We start from the raw sequence: 16331 nt of genomic DNA, 5'->3' as shown, positions 1-16331 counted from the left end.
TGCCCCCTTCCTGATTTCTTATTCTTTTGCATGTTTGTCACACAAAATGTTTCTGATCATCAAACACATTTAACCATTAGTCAAATATAACACAAGTAAACACAAAATGCAGTTTTTAAATGATGGTTTTTATTATTTAGGAGAAAAAAAAGTCCAAACCTACATGGCTCTGTGTGAAAAAGTAATTGCCCCCTGAACCTAATAACTGGTTGGCCCACCCTTAGCAGCAATAACTGCAATCAAGCGTTTGCGATAACTTGCAATGAGTCTTTACAGCTCTGGAGGAATTTTGGCCCACTCATCTTTGCAGAATTGTTGTAATTCAGCTTTATTTAAGGGTTTTCTAGCATGAACCGCCTTTTTAAGGTCATGCCATAGCATCTCAATTGGATTCAGGTCAGGACTTTGACTAGGCCACTCCAAAGTCTTCATTTTGTTTTTCTTCAGCCATTCAATCAGAGGTGGATTTGCTGGTGTGTTTTGGGTCATTGTCCGGTTGCAGCACCCAAGATCGCTTCAGCTTGAGTTGACGAACAGATGGCCGGACATTCTCCTTCAGGATTTTTTGGTAGACAGTAGAATTCATGGTTCCATCTATCACAGCAAGCCTTTTAGGTCCTGAACCAGCAAAACAACCCCAGACCATCACACTACCACCACCATATTTTACTGTTGGTGTTGGTATGATGCTCTTTTTCTGAAATGCTGTGTTCCTTTTATGCCAGATGTAACGGGACATTTGCCTTCCAAAAAGTTCAACTTTTGTCTCATCAGTCCACAAGGTATTTTCCCAAAAGTCTTGGCAATCATTGAGATGTTTCTTAGCAAAATTGAGATGAGCCCTAATGTTCTTTTTGCTTAACAGTGGTTTGCGTCTTGGAAATCTGCCATGCAGGCCGTTTTTGCCCAGTCTCTTTCTTATGGTGGAGTCGTGAACACTGACCTTAATTGAGGCAAGTGAGGCCTGCAGTTCTTTAGACGTTGTCCTGGGGTCTTTTGTGACCTCTCGGATTAGTCGTCTTTGCGCTCTTGGGGTAATTTTGGTCGGCCGGCCACTCCTGGGAAGGTTCACCACTGTTCCATGTTTTTGCCATTTGTGGATAATGGATCTCACTGTGGTTCGCTATAACTTTTACCAGACTGATAGATCTTAATTACTTCTGTTCTCATTTGTTCCTGAATTTCTTTGGATCTTGGCATGATGTCTAGCTTTTGAGGTGCTTTTGGTCTACTTCTCTGTGTCAGGCAGCTCCTATTTAAGTGATTTCTTGATTGAAACAGGTGTGGCAGTAATCAGGCCTGGGGGTGGCTACGGAAATTGAACTCAGGTGTGATACACCACAGTTAGGTTATTTTTAACAAGGGGCAATTACTTTTCACACAGGGCCATGTAGGTTTGGATTTTTTTTCTCCCTAAATAATAAAAACCATCATTTAAAAACTGCATTTTGTGTATACTTGTGTAATATTTGACTAATGGTTAAATGTGTTTGATGATCAGAAATATTTTGTGTGACAAACATGCAAAAGAATAAGAAATCAGGAAGGGGGCAAATAGTTTTTCACACCACTGTATATACAAATATCAGTTCTCCACTGTTTAATACCACCCCAATCAAGAACTCTAGTTATACAGACCAAACTGTATGTATATACTGTATACAGTAAGCCTGACTATATCTAGGCAATACTCTTTTACATGTTGCAAAGGCTTCATCTCCTTCCCTGCTAGTGAAATAGCATTCCATGCCCTAAATAAAAGTTTATATTGTCATGCTCTAGAATTGTCTCAAATGTCATGATCTTCCCCACACATTTATGCCACTCACCTGGCAATGAAGTTTGATTCTTCTCTCAGAACCCACCCAGTTTACATATTGGTAATTTTATTACTAGTTGATTGCTGTCAAATACTAGTAACAGACTTGGCTCCAACAGTGGGTGCCAGTATCTGTATGTGTTTATTATTTGTCTAGCCTTTACCTTCCATCAATTGGGCAAGGGTAGATGTGCCAGTAACAAGATGCGCCTGTCAATATACTGTAGCTGCCGGAATCATGGTAATGCATAAGCCACTTCAGTTTCACAATCCCGTGAGACTTTTTTGTGTATCAAAATGTTTGGTCATTGTTTCCTGGTTTAGAGGCATTTGGTATGGTGATTACATTTTTTCCATAGGGTTCTATGGATTGCCTCTAGGCATTTTACTATGTTACTAAAATACAAAGTTACAGTATGCTATTGTGCTAACTTGCTGTGTTTGCCATATAATGGACTGGAGTTCCATCCACACAGCTGCTTCTTTCCTTATGCCTACTGCTACTAAGGCAAGTTCTGGACACTTGCTTAGTTACATTGAAAAACATTGGTTAAGGAAACAGATTGATGCACAGGTAAACTTAAACACACACACACACGCACACAAAAAGGAGAATAAACATTTTATCTACATTTATATATTTCTTGTATTCTGTTATTATGAAACAGAAATGTTCGGAAAAAAAAAATCACTCCAATCATGAAACCATAAACTGCACTAATTTGTTACATTACTGTGATTATTTTGATTTTACCCATGCCACATAAGCCAATACTTGTGTGGTGGGAAGTGTTGGCAATGGAGTTTGTGTTTGTACAACAAAAATTCAATTACACTTTGTAAGAAAACAGAATATAATGATATCTGAGATCATAAATCTTTACCTAATGCTAAAATGGCATCTACCCACGCCCTTTTGATTTGTATCTGGTGAGCCTAGCTACTATTTATAGTCAGAAAGCCACTAGAAACCAGCTCTTCAGGCTGCGTAACAGAATTATGTGAATCCCTAATTACAGGTTGTTTTTTAAGGTTACAAAATGGCTTACGTTTTACTACTTAAAAACACCATCACCCTTGATGGCTGTGAGCCTGACAAAACATATTTTCTAGCTTGCAGTTCTAAACACAAATAAAGGTCAGATTTCATGTGAGGTTTTATTGTGCCACAAACACTATAGATGCATCCCTATAATTCCACATTGTTTAATCATTGTCTGCACTACGTTTTCCCCATCCACAACATGGAGTTCAGAGATATGAGACAAATTAAGTGCATACACACCAGTACGTATAATGCCTGCTTGCACAGGAGACTGTAACAAAATTGTGTATTATGCAGAATAGAGCTTTAATAAATTAAAATAATATTTTTTATGTTCTATGCAGTTTGATTTGTCAATTTCAAGAGTAGGGTTATAATGGAGGTGGGGGACATTGAGTCCGAATGGGCCATGTTCCGTGCCTCTATTGTTGAGGCGGCTGACCGGAGCTGTGGCCGCAAGGTGGTCGGTGCCTGTCGTGGCGGCAATCCCGAACCCGTTGGTGGACACCGGTGAGGGATGCTGTCAAGCTGAAGAAGGAGTCCTATAGGACTTTTTTGTCCTGTGGGTCTCTGGAGGCAGCTGATAGGTACCGGCAGGCCAAGCGGAACACGGCTTCGGTTGTTGCTGAGGCAAAAACTCGGGCATGGGAGGAGTTTGGAGAGGCCATGGAGAACGACTTTCGGACGGCTTCGAGGAGATTCTGGTCCACCGTCCGGCGTCTCAGGAGGGGGAAGCAGTGCAGTGTCAACACCGTATATGGTGGGGATGGTGCGCTGCTGACCTCGACTCGGGACGTTGTGGGTCGGTGGGAGGAGTACTTCGAAGACCTCCTCAATCCCACTAACATGCCTTCCAATGAGGAAGCAGAGCCTGGGGACTCTGAGGTGGGCTCTCCCATCTCTGGGACTGAAGTCACCGAGGTGGTCAAAAAACTCCTTGGTGGCAGGGCCCCGGGGATGGATGAGATACGCCGGAGTTCCTTAAGGCTCTGGATGTTGTAGGACTGTCTTGGTTGACACGTCTCTGCAACATCGCATGGACATCGGGGACAGTGCCTCTGGATTGGCAGACCGGGGTGGTGGTCCCCTCTTTAAAAGGGGACGGAGGGTGTGTTCCAACTATAGAGGGATCACACTCCTCAGCCTCCCTGGAAAAGTCTATTCGGGGGTTCTGGAGAGGAGGGTCCGTCGGATAGTCGAACCTCAGATTCAGGAGGAACAGTGTGGTTTTCGTCCCTGGTCGCGGAACAGTGGACCAGCTCTTCACCCTTAGCAGAGTCCTGGAGGGTGCATGGGAGTTTGCCCGACCGGTCTACATGTGTTTTGTGGACTTGGAAAAGGCATTCACCGTGTCCCTCGGGAATCCTGTGGGGGTGCTCGGGAGTATGGGGTACGGACCCCTGATAAGAGCTGTTCGGTCTCTGTACAACCGTGTCAGAGCTTGGTCCGCATTGCCGGCAGTAAGTCGAGCCCGTTTCCAGTGAGAGTTGGACTCCGCCAGGGCTGCCCTTTGTCACCGATTCTGTTCATAACTTTATGGACAGAATTTCTAGGCGCAGCCAGGGTGTTGAAGGGGTCCGGTTTGGTGGACTCAGGATTGGGTCACTGCTTTTTGCAGATGATGTTGTCCTGTTTGCTTCATCAGGCCGTGATCTTCAGCTCTCTCTGGATCGGTTCGCAGCTGAGTGTGAAGCGGCTGGGATGAGAATCAGCACCTCCAAATCCGAGAGCATGGTCCTCAGCCAGAAAAGGGTGGCGTGCCCTCTCAGGGTTGGGGAGAGATCCTGCCCCAAGTGGAGGAGTTCAAGTATCTTGGGGTCTTGTTCACGAGTGAGGGAAGAATGGAGCGTGAGATCGACAGGCGGATCGGTGCGGCATCCGCAGTGATGCGGGCTCTGCATTGGTCTGTCGTGGTGAAAAAGGAGCTGAGCCGTAAGGCAAAGCTCTCAATTTACCAGTCGATCTACGCTCCTACCCTCACCTATGGTCATGAGCTATGGGTAGTGACCGAAAGAACGAGATCGCGAATACAAGTGGCTGAAATGAGTTTCCTCCGCAGGGTGTCTAGGCTTTCCCTTAAAGATAGGGTGAGAAGCTCAGTCATCCGGGAGGGGCTCAGAGTAGAGCCGCTGCTCCTCTGCATCGAGAGGAGTCAGATGAGGTGGCTCGGGCATCTGATCAGGATGCCTCCTAGACGCCTCCCTGGTGAGTTGTTCCGGGCACGTCCAACCGGGAGGAGGCCCCGGGGAAGACCCAGGACACGCTGGAGGGACTATGTCTCCCGGCTGGCCTGGGAACGCCTTGGGATTCTCCCGAAGAGCTGGAAGAAGTGGCCGGGGAGAGGGAAGTCTGGGCCTCTCTGCTTAAGCTGCTACCCCCGCGACCCGACCTCGGATAAGCGGAAGAGGATGGATGGATGGATGGATGGTTATAATGGAAGGGGGTAAAGAATTGGCAGCAGGTTAGGAAAATAAATAGAGGGAATGAGAATTTTTTGCCTGGTAACTTTACATTGACTGCTTGCACTAAGCAACCTTCTACTCATTGACTGTATCATTTGTGTACTTCGTTGTAATAGTTTGCATTACTTATGAAGCAATTACACTATATTACATTTTCCACATTAAACTATTGACTTTTTACAGGAATGATACAAATCTGCACCTTTCACACTAGCAATAAGCACATTTCCTTCAGTATGTACATCCGAACATCTGCAGAAGGAAAAATATTGGGTAAATAACAACTGTTGTCATTAGGAGTCCCAAACACAGAAAAATTGGTGTGACAGTAAAAGTATTATAAAGGCAGGGCATGAACCTAAACAGCCTACCCAAGGAAACTCATGCCAAATTCAAGAGGCCTCAAAACTGTTAACTGCAGGTTTACAACTTAGCAGACTCCAAACCAAGCAAACTATTAAAATTAAAAAAAAAAAAAAACAGTCCTACAATATAGCAAAAGCCCCACAAAATGAAGAATAACCATAAACCTTCAACCTGTATGAGGGCAAACAAAGAAGCAAACAAGTCCAAGTCCATAATCCAGAAGAAAAAAACAATCAGAAGTAAACTAAGTCAAGAAAACCAGAAAAGTCCTTCCAAACAATAAAATAAAATAAAACAACAATGTCCTCCTGAATTTAGTTTACTCAGCTCTGGCCTTAAATAGCCAGAAGAAGAAGAGATACTGGTGTTTCCCCGCCTCTTGGGGCTCCTCCCCCAACACACAAGGAATGGAAGCACGGTTGCAGGGACAATACACAATTCTGAACATCAATAAAAAAAAATTAAAAATCAATAATTCAAAAAGATAATAAACATAAAATACACATAAATACAGACCCTTACATGGCAACAACAATGCAGAAATACAATTAATCTAAATTTAAGAATGAAAGGGGATTATCGAGACATATTTATACTTCGAACCTACTAAGTAGCTTATGTTGATACTAATAGCACATTATAATTTTTTCATGTATCCCTGTAAATTGTAAATATGTAAATTATAATTAGAACATATACTAAACTGAGTAGCCTAATATAATAGCAAAATTCACTGAAAGTAAAGTAAAACTATATTCTTTAATTATTTACTCCTGGTTCTTGTTTAAAGTTTTAATGTAAGCCCTTCTGAGAGATACTTGTTGATCAACACTGGTTTCATTATTATTACTACTATTTTTGTTATTATTATTATTATTTTCTCATTATTGTTAGATGTTGTAACCTACAATTTTTTGTCCCCTTAATGTTTATGATTAGTCATAACTGTTACACACCTCATTTGTGAATTATTTTAATTTTTTAAACAAATATGCATTTACAATGCATTTTCCCACTTTACTATGCATTTACTCAATAATACTTAATAAACAGAGAAAATAAAGAAAAACTAGAAATAAAAAGTAAAAATAGCAAAACAAGGTTGTACCCTTCCACAAAAGAGAAAGTAAGACAAAAGAGAGACACAAGCAAAACAAACCCCATCTAGCATTTTAAACATAATAAAACAATTAATAGAATTTGAGAGTTAATCACATGCCCAGCATGCTTTTTCTAAAATAATACTGATAAATATGTTTTTCACACATCCTCTGGGGGAGAATTAGATTTTTTTCTAATTTAAGATCATATAAAACATTGCTTACTCAATAAGTTACAGAAGGTAAGCTGGACTGGGATTCCTTCAATTGAGCAACCTAAGTGTTTTTCTTAGTAGTGTGGTATATGCTATTACAATCAGTTTATCCACATAAATCATAATGCTATCTGGGAGTGCACCATTTGAATGATTGTTGACAAGTATGTCAGGATTTTTGCCAAAATGATGTTAATTTAGTGCATTCCCAAAACATATAGCCTAATGATGCTAAAGCAAGATGGCAGTATTCACAGGTTGGATTTTGCCCTGGGTAAGTTTTACACAATTTTCAACTAAAATGTATTTAATGTATGGGCGAGTTCTACTCTTTTTCTGTGACTCTAACTGAAAGGTCCCTTACCCACCATTCCCTAGGATCACTGAAGGGTAGATTCCTTGAAATATTTTTACATATTGTTGTTACATGCTGTCTTAATCTTCATCAAGACTAACCAGTGCAGCCTCTGAAAATAGATATATTTATATGATATTGAACATATAACATTGGGTAGGTTCCTTTTAACAAAGTTTCTAATTTATATATACAAAAAGTGTGCAGCCGGAAAGCAAAATTTGCAAAGTAATTGATGAGAACTTGGAAAAGGTGAAGGATATGAGAGCAAAAGATAAGAACCTTTCTACCTTGACATGTGTACTGCATTGGTTTCATATTTGAAGTATTTACTGGAGGACTAGATTGCTGATAAACTGATGATAGTGTGTATTGACTGGAACATAGAGCAGGGAATTTTCAGTTTTGTGTTTATTTTGTCCATTTTATTACATTCTTTATATCTTGTATTGTTTCTTGTTATGAACTCCTCTTATTTGGAGGATATCTCATGGTTGATGCATCACACAATAATGTGCTTGGATTTGTTTCAATCATGTGAATCTGCTATAAGTACTGATATTTGCTGTAGTTTTGTGAAGTAATATGCGAGAGCACACGAAAAATCGGAAAAACGGTGTAACACTGTTTCTGGTTTTCAGCCTATAGCTCACGTTTGCTTGGTCAGTGGGAGGGTTCATGACATCGGTTGAAATCAGTTGGTAGAGACTTTTTGATTGATGCATAAATGTTAGGTATTCCTTATACAGAATAAGTACTACAATTTTTTCAAATATTTTTGTGACAAAACACATATGATTTCAAATCACATAAAGAGTCAACTGTAAATATTGTAACAAATTGACTACTGGGAGTGTGGAGCAGACACATGTCACTTGAAAACAAGGTATTGTTTGTGTCTGTTTGTGGCATAGTTCACCTACTGTACATGATATAGCAAAGGTTTTTTTAAATGATTTCTCAGCCTGGTACTGGGCCACTTAGGGTGTAAGAGGGTTTACGTAGCTACAGCACTAAGGTATTGTAACAATATTGGAAACATATTCAAGGTCAGAAACACACCAAGGTCAAAACCAAAAAGAATAAGCTTAAACCTGAGAAGAAAACAATCAACTAATCTCCTCAACCTCTTGGGGAATCCATGTTATAACATTACCACAAAAATGAAAGAAAAAGTACAATTTTTAAAGTCTTATTGCTAATTTTTTCTAATGCTTTTTGTTTATGACTGCTATTTCCCTAACTTTTAATTCAAAAAAAGCGAAGTGTTTCTTTTCACTAAAGAAAGGTCTGGCAGTACTCTTTACTGTCCATCTGTTCATACACATAATGGCATCTTGAAGTTACACATCAGCTGATGCTTGCAGTGCTAGTATCAACCAACAGTTGGGTATCCGCATTTCTGATGAGCTCATCAACACACAACATAAGCAGCATAAGAAATAACATGGGAGTAAAAATAAAAAACAAACACATGTCAGAAAGTGATAAACTGCCTTTTGATACCATTGATACACATTTACATCAACACTGGGCCATAATCATAATATTTTGTAAATACACTACAATACACTACACTACAATAGTGGCTTTATTAAAGAGGTCTTTAATTTAAAGAAAAAATACTTACAGCAAATTTAGAAACTGGGAAGCATGATCATCCACAGGGAATTCGTTTTCCAAATTTGATTTGATGATGACTCCTTCTATATGTCAAGTATTTCTGTTAAAACAAAAAATTATAATTGCTAAGAGGAATTTTATTTTTGAGGAAGATAAAGTATTTCATAAAATCATTTATGGTTTTAAAGTAAATTGGATTTAAAGCAAATTGTGTATTTTATACAACTGTGAAAGTATATATTCTAAAAAAAATCTTATTTTCTTCTAAAATGGATTTTTTACTATTTGTTGTCATATTTGGTTTTTGACCACCTCAGTGACCTCAGCCCCAGAGATGGGGGAGCCCACCTCCGTGTCCCCAGGCTCTGCTTCCTCATTGGAAGGCATGTTAGTGGGATTGAGGAGGTCTTCGAAGTACTCCCCCCACCGACCCACACCGTCCCAAGTCGAGGTCAGCAGCGCACCATCCCCACCATATACGGTGTTGACACTGCACTGCTTCCCCCTCCTGAGTTGCCGGACGGTGGACCAGAATCTCCTTGAAGCCATCCGAAAGTCGTTCTCCATGGCCTCCCCAAACTCATCCCATGCCCTAGTTTTTGCCTCAGCAACCGAAGCCACAATCCGCTTGGCCTGTCGGTACCTATTAGCTGCCTCCAGAGTCCCACAGGACAAAAGTGTCCAGTAGGACTCCTTCTTCAGCTTGACAGCATCCCTCACCGCCGGTGTCCACCAACGGGTTTGGGGATTGCAGGGGACTCTGATAGGGCTGTTCTGACAGGGGACTCTGCGAGACGTTCCCAACGGACCCTGACAACACATTTGGGCCTACCAGGCCTGACCGGCATCCTCCACTACCATCGAAGCCAATTCACCCCAGGTGGTGATCAGTTGACAGCTCCGCCCCTCTCTTCACCTGAGTTTCCAAGACATGTGGCCGCAAGTCCAACAACATGACCACCTGATCATTCAACTGAGGCCTAGGGTGTCCTGGTGCCAAGTGCACATATGAACACCCCTATGCTTGAACATGGTGTTCATTATGGACAATCCGTGATGAGCACAGAAGACCAATAACAAAGCACCACTCGGGTTCAGATCGGGGGGGCCATTCTTCCCAATTACGTCCAGGTCTCACTGTCATTGCCCATGTGAGCATTGAAGTCTCCTAGCAGTACGAGGGTGTCCCCAGAGGTACGCCCTCTAGCACCCCCTCCAAGGACCCCAAAAAGGGTGGGTACTCCAGACTGCTGTTTGGCGCATATGCACAAACAACAGTTAGGACCCTTCCCCCCACCAGAAGGCGGAGGGAGACTACCCTCTCATCTACCAGGGTAAACCACAATGTGCAGGCTCCTAGTTGGGGGACAATAAGTATGCCCACACCCGCTTGGTGCCTCTCACCGGTGGCAACTCCAGAGAGGTAGAGAGTCCAGCCCCTCTCAAGGAGATTGATTCCAGAGTCCAAGCTGTGCGTTAAAGTGAGCCCGACTATATCAACTGGAACCTCTCGACCTTGCGCACTAGCTCAGGCTCCTTCCCCTCCAGAGAGGTGACATTCTACATCTCAAGAGCCAGTTTCTGTAGCCGAGGATCAGACTGCCAAGGTACCGGCCTTCGGCCACCACCCAACTCACACTGCACCCGACCTCCTTGGCCCCTCCCATAGGTGGTGAGCCCATTCAAAGGTTTTTTTTTTTCCCACTAACATGCCTTCCAATGAGGAAGCAGAGCCTGGGGACTCGGAGGTGGTCTCCCCCATCTCTGGGGCTGAGTTTCACCGAGGTGGTCAAAAAACTCCTTGGTGGCAGGGCCCCGAGGGTGGATGAGATATGCCTGGAGTTCCTCAAGGCTCTGGATGTTGTAGGACTGTCTTGGTTGACATGTCTCTGCAACATCGAATGGACATCGGGGACAGTGCCTCTGGATTGGCAGACCGGGGTGGTGGTCCCCCTCTTTAAAAAAGGGGGACCGGAGGATGTGTTCCAAATACAGAGGGGTCACACTCCTTAGCCTCCCTGGAAAAGTCTATTCAGGGGTACTGGAGAGGAGGGTCTGTCAGATAATCGAACCTTGGATTCAGAAGGAACAGTGTGGTTTTCATCCTGGTCGCGGAACAGTGGACCAGTTCTATACCCTTAGCAGGGTCCTGGAGGGTGCATGGTAGTTTGCCCAACCAGTGTACATGTGTTTTGTGGACTTGGAAAAAGCGTTCAACCGTGTCCCTCAGGGAATCGTGTGGGGGGTGCTCCGGGAGTATGGGGTACCGGACCCTCTGATAAGAGCTGTTCGGTCCCTGTATAACCGGTGTCAGAGCTTGGCCCGCATTGCTGGCAGTAAGTCGAGCCAGTTTCCAGTGAGAGTTTGCCCTTTGTCACTGATTCTGTTCATAACTTTTATGGACAGAATGTCTAGGCGCAGCCAGGGTGTTGAGGTGGTCCGGTTTGGTGGACTCAGGATTGGGACACTGCTTTTTGCAGATGATGTTGTCCTGTTTGCTTCATCAGGCCATAATCTTCAGCTCTCTCTGAATCAGTTTGCAGCTGAGTGTGAAGCTTTTGGGATGGGAATCGGCACCTCCAAATCCGAGACCATGGTCCTCAGCCGGAAAAGGGTGGAGTGCCCTCTTAGGGTTTCGAGAGAGATCTTGCCCCAAGTGGAGGAGTTCAAGTATCTCGGGGTCTTGTTCACGAGTGAGGGAAGAATGGAGCGTGAGATCAACAGGCAGATTGGTGCGGCTTCCGCAGTGTTGCAGGCTCTGCATTGGTCTGTCGTGGTGAAAAAGGAACTGAGCCGTAAGGCAAAGCTCTCAATTTACCGGTTGATCTACGTTCCTACCCTCACCTATGGTCATGAGCTATGGGTAGTGACCGAAAGAACGAGATCGTGAATACAAGCAGCTGAAATGAGTTTCCTCCGCAGGGTGTCTGGGCTTTCCCTTAAAGATAAGGTGAGAAGCTCAGTCATCCGGAAGGAGCTCACAGTAGAGCCACTGCTTCTCCGCATCGAGAGGAGTCAGATGAGGTGGCTCGGGCATCTGATCAGGAGGCCACCTGGACGCCTCCCTGGTGAGGTGTTCCGGGCACGTCCAACCGGGAGGATGCCCCAGTGAAGACCTAGGACATGCCGGCTGGCCTGTGAGCGCCTCGGGATTCTCCCGGAAGAACTAGATGAAGTGGCCGGGAAGAGGGAAGTCTGGGCCTCTCTGCTCAAGCTGCTGCCCCCGCGACCCTACCTCGGATAAGCGGAAGAGGATGGATGAATGGATGGATGTTGTCCTAAAAATAAAATAAACAAGTCTATATGTAGTCAAGAGATTGTATTTTAACCATGGAAACCAAAGTATGATAATGAAACACTCTCAATGATTTTGGATTTAATGCATATTATTTTCCAAATTGTACAATGCTTCACATTTTGTCATGAGGTTAATAAATATTAGATATTTTTTTTTAAGTTTATTGTTGTAATTACAACAATTTTGCTCAAAAGTTACATTAAAGGCGTGGAAAATTGCTTTGAGCCAAAGGCAGTTTTTAAAATGCTGATCTGGATTTGATGGTGCAACAATATCTGTGAGTTCACAGGTATAAGAAAAGTAAGGAACTTCAAAAATCATGTAATATGAAACAGGCCCTACTGAGGTAATATTTGGAATATGCCCATTGGAATTTATGTTGCATCAGTTCCTATGATTTTCTTAGCAGATGTCACAATCCTGGATTATCTTTTTGTCTTGTTTGATTGTTTAACAACACAGGGATGCTACCAATGTAAATGGTTTCTGTCTCACGAGAATAACAATACAAGAACACCCTCTTATGCATCATGTATTTCCTCACATTAAACAAAAAGTGAAGACTCTCTTTTCCTTTTTCAGTATGAGGTGTTGTTGTCAGTCCAGGTCTTTTGATTATCTATAACCTGATCTGAAGCAGCTGTTACATTATGAATGGAATATCACTATCTAAAACTCTCTCTTTTTCATTTTCTCTCTTAAATAACTGCCTAGCAGGCATGGAATTATCAGGGGTGGAAAGACACCAGCATAGACAGAAAAATGATAAGTCCCAACAGGTAACAGAGAAAGATGCTGTGTAGATTTGGCAGGAATTGGAGTCAAAAGACTACATTATTGCTGTTGATCTGCCTACTTTTTCTAGTGCCCCCTTGGGAATTCGTATAGGCTGTGACAAACTCTCTATATTTACTGAGACAAAAGAAGTAGTCATTAAGTATATCCCCTAGTTACCCCCAGAAGCAGTTGCACTCTGGTATTCATTCATGTCTACTGGTGCTCTATATGTTGAGTAAACAACAACTAGATCAAATTTTATGTACAGTCAACAATCAATAATAAAACAGTCACTTCAAGTACTGATTGGAAATAAAAGGAAGAAACTAATAAATATTTTTGTACCTAAAACTATTTTATATCACATAGTAGATACTTATCATTTCCTATTTTTTACCCATGTTTACATTTTACAGTATATACTGTAAATTGCAAGATTATTAATTAACAGATGCAAACTTAGAGACTGCACCATTTGCTCCAGTAAATCTTGTTTATGTTATTCTACTTTTTCCATACGTTGCAAGGAGTCCCTGAATGCAATTTGGCCATTTCCAGTGTAACATTTGGCTGTGTGTGTGTCTTACCGTGTTCTTTGTTACATACTGCATAATATTATTACCTAATCTTGTTTGTTTATGTTTTATATACTTTGAGCTATATGGTTTGTATGAAAATGTGCTATATACAGTGCATCTGGAAAGTATTCACAGCGAATCACTTTTTCCACATTTTGTTATGTTACAGCCTTATCCCAAAACAGATTAAGTTATTTTTTTCCTCAGAATTCGACACACAACACCCCATAATGACAACGTGAAAAAAATTTACTTGAGATTTTTGCAAATTTATTAAAAATAAAAAAATTGAGAAAGCACATGTACATAAGTATTCACAGCCTGTGACAAGGCATTGAAAAAGGATAGCAGTGGTGTGGGGAGTGAGGGAGGGGTGAATACGATTAATGTTAACGTAAGTGGAAATATGCAGACCGGGAGATGTTATTGATGTGGGACTGAAAAGATAAAGTACTGTCAAGGATGACACCCAGGCTATTAACCTGTGGGGAAGGTGAGACAGAGGAACTATCAAAAACAAATGAAAAATTATCAGTTTTGGATAATGCTGATTTTATACAAATGAGGAGAACCTCAGTTTTGTTACTATTTAATTCAAGAAAATTTGAAGAAAACCAGGATTTGATTTCTGCTATACAATCAGTAAGTGAGGAGGGTGGAAAGGAAACAGAAGGTTTGCTAGTGAGACAGAGCTGGGTGTCATTATCATAACAGTGAAAGCTAATGTTGTATTTACGAAAGATGTTTCCAAGGGGGAAGAGGTAAATAATGAAAAGGAGGTACCCCAGGACAGAACCCTAGGGCACACCTGAAGTAGCAGCGGTGGGTTGGGATGTGAAAGTTTTAAGGTGAACAAACTGAGCGTGGCCTGAGAGGTAGGATCTGAACCAATCTAGTGGAGTGTGGGTAATGGCAATCGAAGATAATCTATTGAGAAAAGTAGTGTGGCAAATAGTGTCAAAGGCTGCGCTTAGATCAAGAAGTGATTAAACCAGAATTAACTACCATACAGAGGTCGTTAGTAAGTTTGATAAGTGCTGTTTCTGTACTATGGAGGGGGCGAAGACCAGATTGGAACTGTTCATACAGATTACTTTGAGATAAATGAGAATGAAGTTGAACAGCCACTATTTTTTTAAGAATTTTGGAAATGAAGGATAGATTAGAAATAGGGCGAAAATTACTGAAATTGATCGGATCAGCACCAGTTTTAGAAGATGAAGGAACAGTACCAGTAGTGAGAGAAGAGTGGATTATAGCAGAAATAAGAGGGACCAAAAAGGGGAGGCAGGCTTTGAAAAGAACTGTAGAGAGGGGGTCCAATTGACAGGTGGATGACTTAAAAATGAGATCTGAACATTCTGAGAAAGAAGGAAGCTGAAAAGAGGAAAATGAGTGAGTTGGTGGGTATACAAGAACACACTAAAATAAAACATCACAGAGTACACTAAGGACTCATTCCATGTAATGAACTAACATAACCCTCGTATTTTTTGGATAGCCAAAGAATAACTAACCATCCTGTGTTCTTTAAGCATATATAAATAAAGACAGAAAAACTAAACTCTACACAGATGCTAACTGGTCCTGGATTTGAACCCCCTGGTGCTATGAAGTACCAATGGTAATGAATGTGCAACAATGCCAACCAATTTAAACCTTTAAGCAAGCTTTTAGTTTCCATTTATGAAATATAAGTGAAGATAATTCCATTGTATCATATAAAAAGCTGTTTATTTACACTTCTCATCTTAATATGTGTTATCTGGGGCTAGGACTATTCATAACAAAGTTTACTATTCAGTGTAAACTATTCATAATAATTATTTTATCAAAATAGATGTTAAGATTTATATGATACATTATCTTTGTGTTAAGTATTAAGACTTACTGACATATAGTTTTTTTTAGAAAAAAGTAAAACTGTTCTTTCTACTGAAGTTACATGCAAATAAATTGTCAGGTAATTGTAATCTACATTGTATAACAATAAAAGCTGTTAATGATAAGATTAAAGACAGGGCAATATAAATAATTTTGTAAAATATATTTTTAGCACCTCCCTTCCATCTTTTCTCTATACTACCTTAAAAAGTTTCCTTTTTCACAGGCTGAACTAAGTTATTTAATGACTTTGTGCCCTATATTTAATGAAACTGAGAACTACTTACTTATTGACGATAATAAATGTTGCAGTAGCTACAGTCACATTGTTAAAAAAACAAATGTAAACTGCACAACATAAAAATATAATAGCACACTGAAATGTGTGAAAACCTGTCTGAAAAAGAAAAAATAAACAGTATACTTGTACTGTATTCGTGTATGTGTGTATATGTGTATACAGTGGGTTCAGAAATTATTCAGACCCCTTCACTTTTTCAATATTCCAGAATGACAAAGCCAAAACAGGATTTTAGACATTTTTACAAAATTGTTAAAAAAAAAACTGTCACTTTCACACAAGTATTTTGACCCTTTATTATGGCACTAGAAATTTGTCTCAGGTGCTTGCCATTGTACCGATCATCATTGAGAAATTTCTACACCTTGTCTGGAGTCCACCTGTAATCAGTTTCAATGATTGGATATAATTAAGAAAGGTGCACACCGGTCTATATAAGGTCCCACAGTTGACAATGTGTATCAGAGCAAAAACCAAGTCATGAGTTTGAAAGAATTGTCTACAGAGC

General features: G+C 41.2%; 1 long non-coding RNA gene across 3 annotated transcripts in view; it reads right to left on the bottom strand.

Annotated features, from left to right (window-relative positions):
• LOC120525786 overlaps window positions 1–16331 on the bottom strand; it is a 314026-nt gene that overhangs the window by 34147 nt on the left and 263548 nt on the right. For all 3 annotated transcript variants that reach the window (XR_005633016.1, XR_005633018.1, XR_005633017.1), the window contains one exon: window positions 8993–9085. This is a non-coding gene — a long non-coding RNA (uncharacterized LOC120525786). The remainder of the gene's footprint in view (window positions 1–8992; window positions 9086–16331) is intronic.

The sequence above is a fragment of the Polypterus senegalus genome, chromosome 3 (assembly GCF_016835505.1).
Source record: "Polypterus senegalus isolate Bchr_013 chromosome 3, ASM1683550v1, whole genome shotgun sequence".
In the NCBI taxonomy this organism is placed as follows: Eukaryota; Metazoa; Chordata; class Cladistia; order Polypteriformes; family Polypteridae; genus Polypterus; species Polypterus senegalus.
This window is presented reverse-complemented; position numbering and strand designations above follow the sequence as displayed.